The sequence below is a fragment of the Eptatretus burgeri genome, chromosome 10 (genome assembly GCF_056783735.1).
Source record: "Eptatretus burgeri isolate ZD-2024b chromosome 10, Ebu_testis_v1, whole genome shotgun sequence".
NCBI lineage: Eukaryota > Metazoa > Chordata > Myxini > Myxiniformes > Myxinidae > Eptatretus > Eptatretus burgeri.
The window spans coordinates 86418027-86432119 of NC_140970.1; positions in this window are offsets into that span (position 1 = coordinate 86418027).

Genomic DNA, 14093 nt, shown 5'->3' on the forward strand with positions numbered 1-14093 from the left:
TTGCTTCAAGTGCAACATATTGTTGCTGATTTTCAGGAAGCTGGTGTTGAGATGCATTGGTAGTGCACATAGTTTGCTGATTCACTTTGCTCAAATTGGTACGGCGCCATTGCTGATCAATGATATCGTGCTAAATCACGATGGAGCTCTTCAGCAACATCACGATCAACAAAAGTCTTTGTTATTTTTTTTTCTTTTTTAGGGCTTGTATAATGAATGAGTTTAACAAATGAATAAAAGAACTCAATAAGAAACTAGAAGGGCGCTCGGCAATTCCTGATCCACGAGAACATATTGGGCCCAATACATTTTGGAAATATCATTCCACATATCATTTTTGGCCTTATCTCTCAATGATGAAGAATCACGTTATAAATTAAATTATTCTCTTATCAAGATCCGGATTAGGACCTTCACCAAAATCTAATCAATTTGTCGTGGTCACACACCCAACCTGTCCTCCAATTTTCGTCTGAATCTGTCCACAACTCTTTGAGATATCGTGCTATATATCGTTTTTAGCCCCATCTCTCAATGGTGAAGAATCACTTTAAAAATTAAGTGATTCTCATATCCAGATCGGGATCCAGATCTTCGCCAAAATTGAATCAATTCTTCCTTGTCACACTCCCAACGTGTCCACCTAATTTCGTCTGAATCTGTCCACAACTTTTTTGAGATATCGTGCTATATATCGTTTTTAGCCCGATCTCTCCATGGTGAAGAATCACTTAAAAATTCCAATAGTCGGATCCGGATCCGGAGCTTCACCAAAATCTAATCAATTTGTCGTGGTCACACACCCAACCTGTCCACCAAGTTTCATCCGAATCTGTCCACAACTTTTAGAGATATCATGCTATATATACATATATATATATATATATATATATATATATATATATATATATATATATATATATATATATATGTATACACACGAGTTTAGTCCGATCTCTCAATGGTGAAGAATCACTTTAAAAATTAAGTGATTCTCATATCCAGATCGGGATCCGGATCTTCACCAAAATTGAATCAATTCTTCCTTGTCACACACCAAACGTGTCCACCGAATTTCGTCTGAATCTGTCCACAACTTTTTGAGATATCGTGCTATATATCGTTTTTAGCCCGATCTCTCAATGGTGAAGAATCACTTAAAAATTCCAATAGTCGGATCCAGATCTTCACCAAAATCTAATCAGTTCGTCCTTGTCACACACCCAACCTGCCCAACAAATTTCATCCGGATCCTTCCACAACTTTTTTGAGATATGCTGTACACAAACAAACAGATAAACAAATGAAATTGCTCATTGAGCAAGGAATTTCCGGAATAACTTTGTCATTTCTCCATGATCTCTGAAAAAACAAAAACCTGGAAATCAATTTGGTTCTTATAAATCGATAGTGCTACTGTTTAATGAGTTATAGCACTTAGTTTGGTCATGATCATAACTTGGAAGTCAATCGGGATCGAAATGATGTTTTTATCGCAATTTGAAAGTTTTGACCCGACCGCCCCCCCCACCCCTCCTGACATTCGACCCCCGACCGCGAAGAAGGGTGTTGGTGTGACACCCCGATGAGAGTTATGGTTGGATGCAGACTTGGAAGTTGCACATTTTGGATTTAGTTTGAAGTCTATACGACCATTTTAGCGGACGTTATTGCAAAATAAGAATTCCGGTTTTTCGGTGACCTTGACCTTGACCTTGACCTTTGACCTAGATTCACCAACAACGACAAGTGTCGAAGTTGGACCATGGCCGACGTCTCTTGCCAGTTTGATCATGACCACTGAAACGGTGTGGCTGCTGCAGGGTAAACAAACACATAAACAAATACACAGACACACAGAATGACACACACAACCGACCAACATAATTACCGAAATACGAAGGATTCCGGCAAATAACAAACAGAAAAACAGACAAACAGACAGAAAGCGGTGAAAACATAATCTCCTTCACCTTCGGTGGTGCAGGTAATAATGGATTTTAAGTGTGCTACTTATCTGTCGGCTGCAGTCACAACAAAGGGAAAACAGCGTCACAACAGTCATTGTGACGCACCAATGAAGAAACATAAACTAATTAGTCACCAGAAGTGGTTTCTGAAATAATAGGCCGACACTGATTTAATAATGAACATTAGTACATTAATATGACGTCATTGCAGTATAATTAATTATGAACGTTGCATTATTATTATGAAAATGATGTTATTATGAAACGTAGGCTAATTAGTTACGGTTGAATCTGCGGAACTTAGACGGTAAAAGTCCTTGTCGGCCATGGGAAAAATAACATTTATTTGGGCGGTGTATAAGCAATGAAGCGCAGCCTCACACTGCCAGGACAAAAAAAAACTGCCGTGACTTGAATATTGTTACGGATCTGGAAACCATTTGCACTCAACATTCAGGTCCCAAAGTTAGTTATGTCGGTAAGTACGTGTGTAGTCAGGACCCGTCCTTTTGTTTAGTGGGAGGCTCGAAAACGTGCGTCGTGATGTCTTTAGTTAGGTTATTTCATCCAACGAGCCATCATAGAATAAACCATCCCATCTGCATGATCCATCCCCCATCACGAGCCACTACCCACCCGCTGTCTACAAGCACTCTGACTCACCAGGGCAGGGTCTTGCAGCCGTTCCTTGCCGCTCCCACCAATGCTCCTTACACAAACGTTTTAACTCTTGCACAAACGCAACATGGATACCGCTACTCTTCGAGATCGGAGCCACCTGGAGAATGTGGGGTCTCCGAACAGGGCCCATGGTGGGGTGTGGCCGTGGGCCAATGAGGGACGGACAGCGAGATGATTCTCGCCAAGGCCCCTTCCCGTGTGGGAGGAGATATATCTCCGAGAGGCTCTGTGCAAGGGGAGGTGTGTGGACGAGAGTTTATGTGGGTTAGAACGAGTTTTGACGGTGGCTAGTCGGGTTTTGAGGCAGTTTGTTCACGGAGCCTGAGTCCGAGACAGTCTGTTCACGGAGCCTGAGTCCGAGACAGTCTGTTCCCGGAGCCTGAGTCCGAGACAGTCTGTTCCCGGAGCCTGAGTCCGAGACAGTCTGTTCCCGGAGCCTGAGTCCGAGACAGTCTGTTCCCGAGCCTGAGTCCGAGACAGTCTGTTCCCGGAGCCTGAGTCCGAGACAGTCTGTTCCCGGAGCCTGAGTCCGAGACAGTCTGTTCCCGGAGCCTGAGTCCGAGACAGTCTGTTCACGGAGCCTGAGTCCGAGACAGTCTGTTCACGGAGCCTGAGTCAGCTGCAGTTTGGTCACGGTGGCTCTTGCGGGGAGTTCTGGCCTGTTTTGTGAACCCGACTATTCGCCACGTGGGCCGCCACAAGCCATGAGTCCCACACGTGCGTCTGGGACCTTCGATGACCCACAGGTGCCCATCCGAACTCTGACCCCCAGCTCGTCTCTCTCATCGGCTGGAGGGTCCAATAAAAACTCTGGGTTTTTTTTCATTTATGCGTGTGTCTGCGTGTGGGCCCGTCTTTAAGTAGAACTGAATAAGTGTTTTTGATCCTTGTAAATATTCTCTGCATATTCGCTTCAAGTCTTGCCTCCTTGTCTTTTATTGTAAATAAATTATTAGAAATGTTCCCAGCTCATTTCCGTCCTTTCTTTATTTGGTCCAGCATGGTCCGGGTCTGAGTTCAGACGGGGTTTCATCCCCGATAATCCGTTAATCCTAGCCGGCATGGCTTTGGCAGTTTCCGCTCGGCTGCAACCGAGCCGGAGTTGATAGTCGCTAGTTGGAACTCGACCGCAGTCGGAGAAGTGACCCGGTTCGAGAAAGACGTGCCGAGGGCGTGAATCCCCGGTAGCCAAGACTGCGTGGTTATTTAGGTATATTGGGATCTAGACAATTAACCCAACGCCACGCGGTCGAGATATTGGCGTTTCACGGTCGATTAATCGACCCGCCGGCTTTGGAGTTATCTGGAGCGACGGCCTATAAATTCCGGGGAGTCTGGTGGGACACGGCATAAACTTCCCCACTTCGCGGTCGTTCTCGCCACCGACCCCCAGCCCACAACAATATATAGATAACTGTTTTTTTTTACATTGGTGAAAAGCTGGAAATATGAGGGGCATTCGAAAGTTTTACGAATTTGATACTCACAAATAGTCAAAGAAACGATAACTTTCTTGTTTCATGAAAACACTGGTGGAGTGGCTTTAAACAGAAGATGCTGCTTCCTTGCTTGACACTCAGCATTTGAAGATAAGAGTATGGAGAAACCCCATAGATTAGCATCCCATGGGAGGGGGGTGGCAGGGGAGATTTCTTCTTTTCTGCTGTCTTTGGAAAGAAAAGCAACATCACAAGATGGTACCGCTGGCTCTCACAGTGCACCGGCTGGTCACTGGCTGTGTTTGTATGAAGTCGAGTGCAGTGTTGTCTCATGTCCATCTGCATGTAACAGCTTATCCATTAACCTTATAACCTGCAATATATTTTTTTTTTTTTTTAAGTGACAATATACGTGGAATAAAGGACACATGCTGGGGATAATTGTCTGTCGTAGGGCCCATGTGAAAGACGGGCCTTACCCATTTTAGATGAGATCTTAAAGATGTCCTGTCATGTGTCTCTCGTGTTGAACCAGGTGAGGAGACGCATTAGACATCACGCACATCCACACCATGGCACGTCCCTCCCCACCCCTTTCCTTCACTCACTAGAGAAGGAAGTGCCGACCCTCTGACATCCCACCAGTGAGGAGCAGGCCCTCCTCCATGGCTGCTCATAATTGTTGCCGAGTAAAGCAGCGTTCCTTTGACCATGCTATACTGTGTGGCCCATTTGTTGAGGAGCGGCACCAACAATTGGCCAAGACTCTAGCTATATGTGGAGCATGGATTGGATTAGCTTCAATGGTAAAGAATTGTGATTATTGCCTCCGCCACCAAAGGTGGACGGAGGTTATATTTTTTTTCCCCCCTGTCTGTCTGTCTCGGACGAATGTGTGACAAGGTGTGACAACAGTGTGTGACAAGGATGAATTGATTAGCTTTTGGTAAAGATCCAGATCCAAATAGTAATATATTTTATTTTTAAGTGATTATTCAACATTGAGAGATAGGACCAAAAACAATATGTAGCATGCATAATATCTCAAAATGTTGTGGAGGGATTATGACAAAACTCATTGTAAACTGTTCAGCCTGGAGGAGGTATTCGCTCTACCGAGTGCCGTTATAGTTTATTGTCTGTCTTAATCAAGCATTCTATTTTTTGTGTCTAGTCTCTTTATTAAATTATATATTCCTTAAGGGTGTGTGCAAGTTTGTTCCTGCCATCTTTCCCATGACAACCAATTCGGTCTATTGAGCCCTCCTGGAGGATAAAATTACAGTTACCGTAACTCTAATATTGATATCAACCAACCTGGCTTAAACCATGTTTGGAATACAGGGAGGCACTAAATAACACTCGAGCGTGATCCCTGTTACAGTCATCCATGGAAGAATCTCTGCTATATTCGGTCTCAGCACCAGCTGCAGTTGTGGTTCGACAGTTTATGTGGGGTCTGTACATGTAACAGTATTTTGTTGTACTATCTTGATTGTCTTGCTTGTAAGGCACCCCTGTATTCTGTCAATGAGGCTACACCTTCCTACAAATATGTCTCATTTGATTTTGAATGAGGCTAACTCTCATCTGGTTCATCTTTGCATTGATGGATGACACAATCCCATGTATGATATGTTCTCAAGTGTATGTTTTGTGCAAATTGGATATTATAAGATTATTGTTTCTCAATGAGGATCATCTTGGAACCATCGGGCCTTGAACGCCACTTTGACTTTTTGTGCACAGCATGGTACTGCAACTTTGACCGCACGCTGGATAAGCGGCGATCTCGAGCGAATCCGTGAACTCTCAGGAGGTTCTCTCTGTGAATTATTGCCTGTTGATGTAAGGAATCGCTGCCAGATTTTTCACCGTGCCGTTTTAGCAGAACTGGCTTGGACCATTTGGCAATATGCACGCTTGCACAACCAATCCACGCAGAAAACATTTTTTATAAATTTTCATCCAGTGACTACAGGTGCTTCTTGTCAGGTATTCCTTTAGATCCAATACTCATGCTTCAATCCTGACAGTAAAAGCAATATTCCAGAAAGCTATATTTTCGTTTTCCTTTTACTTTCAACAAGTACAGCCCACAAGGGAATCAAAGATACATTACTCAAAACAGAAACACAATGAAAATGAATAACTAGGCATGAAATGCTTTTGCAACACCACACTCTGCCTCAGCAGCAAACACTTTCACCACTTGAGTTATAAAGCCTGACAAATTTTATATTTCAAGTATGTTCGGCTGGAAACGAATGTGAAAATCATGACAGAATGGTAATGAAAAGGTAAAATATGTCTTGTGAGAATAAACTGTAGTTTTGGAAGAAACAAACCTAAGCTTAGAGGACAGTTGTGAGAAGTAGGGTTGTTGTTTTTTTTGTTTTTGTTTTTTCACAGCACCAAGAACAAGTGCATGATGATCCGTGATAGTTTTTCCAATAAGGAAATTTTACCCTTCGTTGTGTGCCATGTGCCGTGGGAAACTGCACCACTTTGGAGTCCAACAGGCGTGGAAACAAAGCTTTTTATTATTTGCATTGCAAGAGTTGATTGTGTCATCTCGAGATACAGGAATAGAGGTAATTGGGAGAACCTTTCTTGTTTTTTTTTTTCCTGCTGTCACATAAAAGTGCAGAAGCAGGGGAACGCAAGAGTCTCGAAGACTTTTTCTGAAGTTGTTGCATCATCCTCTTTATGGTAGCAGTAGCAGAGGAGAATCTTAGTCTCAGTGAGAGACACATGAAGCACATCAAGGCATGCAATTGGTGTATGCTTTGGCCCTTCAGAGGCCCGGTTGGTGGAGGCAGATACAGGAGGTGTTGCCCCTGGTGCAATGCTTACCACACAGTTGTAAAAGGCTGCGCATGGAATGTGTACTACTTCCAAGCAGGATAAAAACGGTGGCCAATCCACACGCGATCCCTGAGTCACATGGTGCCTACGTAGATTCTTGTCCAGCTTTGTCTTTGCTGGAGACGCAAGAGCCAGGTATAGAAGGAACACTGTCACGTGAGACCAAATCGCCAAGACAAGCTGTTCACTGCAATGACTGATCGCAAAAAGAACGAGCGTGCTTCGTATAGCATTCAGCACTGTTCTTTTTATATTTCTGGGTCCCCCCTCTTAAAGACTCTCCCCCTTCTACACCCTTGCTCAGGTCGCACCCCAACTTCAGTGACCCCTGTCTGTTGCAGTAGTACAGAGGGGAGTGTAGATGTCACAATGGGGACACAAGGATGGCATTGCCCCCTGCTATTCCCACCCCATTTTGAATTGAGCAAATAGATGGGGCAGCTGAAGAAACAGACAGTGACTCCTGTCAATACAGCAATTTCGAAATGACGTAATCTGCCCCAAAATGCTCAGTGTACATGTGCAGAAACCCCAGGAAGTTAAAGAGTTTGGAGTGAAACAAAATGTATTATGTGTCTGGGATAAGGATGAATACTTGGAAAAGCTCACCAAACTTTTGACGGAAGCCATTACTTGGAAAGTATCTTAGAGGATGGGTTGTGCCTCTGCACAACGAAAGATTTGGATAACTTTCTCAGCTCGCCAAATGGGCACCTGCTCAAACTGCGAACTCCCAACCATGTGGGTCAGTGGACACAACTCCCCGATGGGTCACTACCACTGAATGGACTGTGTATCTGGATTAGGTTCTTCTGAACACCAATGGGAAGGAAATATCTGGGCTTTGTGCATGAACAGGGTAAGTTGAAAATGATAATATTTACGATTAATCATGTTGAGAGGGGGGATTGGGACGCTAGAATGTCCTAATACGAACAGTAAATGCTACGAACCCAACACCTCAAATCCACACATACGTATTTCTCATATTCCTGTATTTCCATGAGTCCGATTTGCAGTAAGGAACACCATTATGGTTGAACATTGTGAAATTGCCATTCTTTCGTCTAAATACTGAAAATTATGTTTAAAAAAACTATTTGAAGAATACATTTTGCACTAGTAACGGCAGGTTAAAAGTGCCGGCAGGCAGAACCGGGTCAGTGTAGACACACACTCGGCACATGTACAAATGGCCTCACTTAGCATTCATACATCATTTCAAAAGTTGCATATTTACAAAACACGATGGAAGAAAGATTTTGCATCCTGTCTGCAACAATCCAAAATGTCCCAAATGAAACACATGGACTAAAGACACTTTAAGGCACTTATAAAATCACTAAATCACATCATGTCCATTATAATGTCCCTCCACCCCTTCCCCTATCCCCCCCCCCTATTCACTGCTTGTAAAAAGCTTCCACATACAGTCATGCATGATGTTACCCCTATACTGTTAGCTTTAAGCCAAAATCTCAATTTGTAACCATTGTGATTTCATTCACTGAAGCATTGCATACTTATGTGGTTACTCGCGTGCTATAATTATTAGTTTTTGAGCAAATACAACCCGTTTCTTCACTAAGGGAACATTAAGGGTAGCGAGGAAGAATGAGAGGAAGGAGGGGGAGCGAGGAGGGGTTGGGGAGCGAGGAAGGAGGGGTGGAGGAGTAAGAGCGAGGAGGGGTCGGGGAGCGAGGAATGAGGTGTGAATGAGGAGGGGTGGAGGAGTGAAAAGAGGTGGGGTTAAAAGGCAGCAAGGGAAGGAAGTATGAGGGGAGAGCAAGGTAAGGCAGTGTGAGGGGAGGATCCATCCAGAAATAACCACCATCCAGACACTTATTATATGGAGACAGCCACCATCCGGACGTAACCACTGTCCAGATACATACGGAGATAACCATCGTCCGCGCATAACCACTGTCCAGAGACAGAGGGGGAAGAGGGGGAGAGAGAGAGAGAGAGAGAGTGAGGGAGAGAGAGAGAGAGAGTGAGAGGGAGAGAGAGAGAGAGAGAGAGAGAGAGAGAGAGAGAGAGAGAGAGAGAGAGAGAGAGAGAGAGAGAGAGAGAGAGAGAGAGAGAGAGAGAGAGAGAGAGAGAGAGAGAGAGAGAGAGAGAGAGAGAGAGAGAGAGAGAGAGAGAGAGAGAGAGAGAGAGAGAGAGAGAGAGAGAGAGAGAGAGAGAGAGAGAGAGAGAGAGAGAGAGAGAGAGAGAGAGAGAGAGAGAGAGAGAGAGAGAGAGAGAGAGAGAGAGAGAGAGAGAGAGAGAGAGAGAGAGAGAGAGAGAGAGAGAGAGAGAGAGAGAGAGAGAGAGAGAGAGAGAGAGAGAGAGAGAGAGAGAGAGAGAGAGAGAGAGAGAGAGAGAGAGAGAGAGAGGGAGAGAGAGAGAGAGAGAGAGAGAGAGAGAGAGAGAGAGAGAGAGAGAGAGAGAGTGAGAGAGATAGATAGATGGGAGGAGGGTGCTACACTGGATTAGAAGGGGGTGGACTGAGGATGGAACAAAGAGAGAGAGAGAGAGGTGGGGGTAGGGGACTTATCAGAGAGGATATGTTGTGCTTTATGAACAATACACACACACACTCATCGTGTGATGGTGGAAATTGGCTCTGTAATTTAGAAAACATTAATATTTGATTAAAATCAAAACTTCCAGTTCTGGGTTTGGAGCGTTGGCAGGTCTCCTTCGGGGCTCCCTGCGGATGATCTCAAAGTTAAGTTTCCGGTCGTTATCTGTCCCATTTTAACTGTTTATTTTCTCACCTACATGTTACTGTGTGTTCCGAGTTCGGTTTTGTTTCAAAAATCGTGCTATTTTGTGAGATTTCGTCGAAATTGTCTTACTGGGTGCTTGAGGCCTATCCTTGAGGCCTGAAGCCTACCTTTTGTTCCCCTCGGTGTACGATCGTGTTTATTTGTTTTTTTCTCCCCATTATCTTCAATTTCTATCTTTCCAACTCTATTAACATCTCCCATCCCTCCCAACTAATCACTCTATTTATTATCTTAAATCCCCCCCCCCCAAAAAAAAAAAACGCTACCTTTCTCCGATTCTTCTTCTTCATCTCCTCTTCTTTTTCCTCCTCTTCTTCTTCCTCGATTTTTTTTCTACAACACTTCCATACCTGCCAACCTTTTTTGAAAGGAAAGCGCTAGGCTGGCGTCACACGCGTTGCTCGGGGGGGGGGGTCCGGGGGCATGCCCCCCCCCGGAAATTTTTCAAAAAAATGGTGCAATCTCCTGCATTTTGAGACCACAGTGAGCTGAAATATATCAACATATTTTTAGAGTGAAAAAGAGAAAACTTAACATCGTTGATATACTCACCAATCTTTATTTTTCTAAGACATCATGATCATCAGTCACATTTCCATAAATTACTCACTGTCCAAGCTCCACATGTATGTGCCCATACGTGTACACAAGAGTTTACATAAACTCACCGATACATCTTTATGAATGAAATGACTGGCCACTCTGATTTCATAACATATTTACAGTTTACCTCATGTGAAGCCTTGATACACTTGTACTCTGTTGTCCAACTTGGCTTAAACTTGTTGACCCAGCGTGGGTGTGGTTTTTTCTTTTCTGCTGTTTGCATTGTTGTTGTGCACTGAAGCCATGAGTACTCTCTGTTAACTGCAGTCTTTGATCATGAATGGAAAATGGCGCGTTGTCTGGAAATGAATGCCCGCTGTTTCCTGTCGTCCCATTTTATTGGTCATGCTTAGTTTGGAAGCAGAAACCAATCGCTGACGAAATAAGAAATCAAGGTCAGGCACGAGTTTTGTAGAATGTAGATGCAGCCGCGTGTAATACGATATTGGCAGTGAGAAACGAACGCAAAACTGAAAAAACACAACTATTTTTTTTTCCAATAATAATTTCCAAATGCGGTATGTCTGACTAATAAAATCGGTAGGCGTTGGGAGCTATAGAAAATCGGTAGGGTTGGCAGGTATGCACTTCCACGACCTAATCTGTTGAAAACTCTCTCAAACATTAATAATAATAACAAAAACGATCTCTTATAATGCTTCATCTTCCTCTTTCACACATGTGGTACTCTTTACTGTATCAAAATGCACTACTCTTCTGCTATTTAAACAGACTGCTCTCAATTCGACCTTTCCTTCATACCTTGCCTAAAAAATCCAACTGTTACAGCGTTTCTTCTCTCCATTCTCTGAATTCGCCTTTATTGCATCCCTCAAGAAATGTGTTAAATCGCATAACTGACCTAAAACTTTTTAAAACCCCAGTTTACTATGAATGTTCGCTTTCCATCAACCATTCTTTTTTTCCAACTTCAGTACCAACTCACTCCTCTCACCCCTCACTCTCAACGCAACCATCCCACTCTTCTCTCTCCAAGCCTCCCTCTCACCTCTCTCGAAAACTCCCCCCTCACCTTTCTCCCACCATTCATCCCCCTCACTCATCCTTCCCAAAGTTGCCCCCCTCCCATCCACAAAGCTGCCTCCTTCCACTGCCCTCTCACCTCCATCTCTTCACTCCACCTCCTCAAATCCTCAACTGCATTCTGCCCCCTCTCTTATCCACCCTCTCCCCCAGCACCACAGAGCCTTTTCTCCTCCTCATTCGGCCACCTCCCCTAGCTATTCTGCAATCCCCCACACTCTTTCAACAACGCTCCTTACCTCCCCCCTCGTCCCTTGTCCGACACTCCCCCTCCTACACCACCCCCTGCACCCAAAGCCTCCTCCCCTACCTCTTCATTAAAACTATGGACCTCAAATATCCGGGGCCTTCGCTCAAACCTTTCAGATCTTTCTATACAGGTTGCCACTCACAAACCAGACATAATCTGCCGAACAAAAACTTTCCTCCCCCAAGACGTGTCTGACTCCCAAGTATCTCTCCCTGGTTACTCCCTCCTCCGGTTTGACAGACCTGAGCCTCGCCCTGGTGGAGGAGTTGCTCTCTTCATCAAAGACTCGATTCCTCACTCTCCATGCACTGACCTCACTCCCCCACACCCCCAGGAATACCTCTGGCTACGGCTTCCCCTCCACTCCCACCTCATGTTTATATGTGTACTGTACCGTCCACCGAACAGTGATGACTCCATCTACACCTCACTATCTGAAAACATGGACCAACTTCTATCTTCTCATCCAAACTCTCTCTTCCTCATATGTGGCGACTTCAATTGTCATCATGCCAGTTGGCTAGGTGTGGGTACCTCTCTCACCTGTCATGGCACCTCAGCAAAAGCTTTCTGCGACGCATTGGAAATGACTCAATCGGTCAACTTCCCTACCCGGATCTCAACCAATGGTACTCCATCTCTTCTGGATCTGATTTTGACAAATTTCCCTGACAATAACTGCTGCTCTTCCTCCGCTCCAATCGGTTATTCTGACCACGTCCTTGTCAAAGTGGACATCTCTCTGGCTATTATCAGAGAACCACCTCACCGCCGTCAAGTCTGGCATTTCACTCAAGCCGACTGGCAGGGTCTCCAAGCAGCCCTCAAACTTATAGACTGGTCTCCTATCGCTACTTTCTCCAACATCAACTCATCCTGGGAATTCTTTCAAAGAAACTTGCTCTCCCTCATGCACAGATTTATCCCCTCTCGTCTTCAGTTGTGCCACCCTTCCTCCCGCCCTTTGTTCACAGAAGCTTGTGGTGAGGCAGTTGTCCTGAAACAACTTGCCTTTGCCTCATGGAAAGCAAACCCAACTGAGGGCAAATCTCAGTTCCTTCCAGAAAGCTTGGAACAAGTGTGTATCTACCCTCAGGAGAGCCAGAAAACAACATCTTTCTCATCTCAAGTCTGAACTCTCAAACCTCTCTCCCTCCTCAAAATCCTGGTGGCATCTAATCAAATCTGTTTCTGGTGTATGTTCCCCCTCCATCCCCTCCCTTACCTCAAATGGCCGCACTGCTGATACCGCACGTGAAAAAGCTGAATGCCTAAACTCGGTGTTTGCAGCTAAATCTTGTGTCCAAAATCCATCACTTTCTCTACCCACCTTACCCAGTCGCACCCAACTGTCCCTGGACTCTGTGTCCTTTTCTCCTGAAAAGGTGGAGAGCTTGCTTTCAAACCTCGAGTCAGATTCTGCAACCGGTCCAGATGGCATCAGCCCATGTGTCTTCAAAGCCTGCTCTTCTGCTCTTGCTCACCCTCTCTCTGTTCTATTCACCCTCTCATTTGCTCAAGGTCATCTGCCATCTGCTTGGAAATCAGCAAACATCACTGCCCTGCACAAAAAGGTGCAAAAACAGATCCCTGCAACTACAGACCAATCAGCCTTCTCCCAATCATCAGCAAGGTGATGGAATCCATCATCGCTTCAGACATCAAATCCTTCCTCTTCTCCAATGGCTTGATTTCTGATCATCAATTTGGTTTCAGACCAGGTCACTCTACCCTGGATATGCTGCTTCTGCTCTCCCAACAATGGATGGCAGCCCTCAATGCCAGACAGGAAATCCGAGCCGTATCCCTGGACATATCACGTGCTTTTGACACAGTCTGGCACCCTGCCCTGCTCACCAAACTCTCATGCTCTGGTATCCAAGGCCATCTCCACTCATGGCTCACAGATTTCCTCTCCTGTCGCAGTCACCGTGTGGCCCTAAATGGAGTTCTTTCATCCCCCCTTCCTGTCCAAGCTGGAGTTCCTCAAGGTAGCGTTCTGGGCCCTGTTCTTTTTCTGGTTTTCATCAATGATCTCTCCGACTCTCTGGAAAATCCTCTATATCTCTTTGCTGATGACTCCACCCTCTGCCATACCATTGGTCATCCCTCAGACCGGCAAGCAGCTGCTTCTTCGCTCACTGCAGATCTGGATAAAATCACAAACTGGTCCAACACATGGAACATGTCTTTCAATCCAGACAAATCTCACACTCTCACTATGTCTCTTCGAAAGGACCGTTTAGAAAATCCCCCCATCCACTTTCTCAACAATCCTCTGGAAGAAGTCCTTTCTTTCAAGCTTCTGGGTCTCACTATCTGCCATGACCTTTCCTGGGAAAGCCACATTGCAAACCTCGCCTCCAAAGCCAGTCGCCGACTGTGAATCCTCCGTCGTGCAAAGTTCTTCCTCGGCCCACCTGAGCTCCTCACCACTTACAAAGCTTTTGTCCGCAGCCTG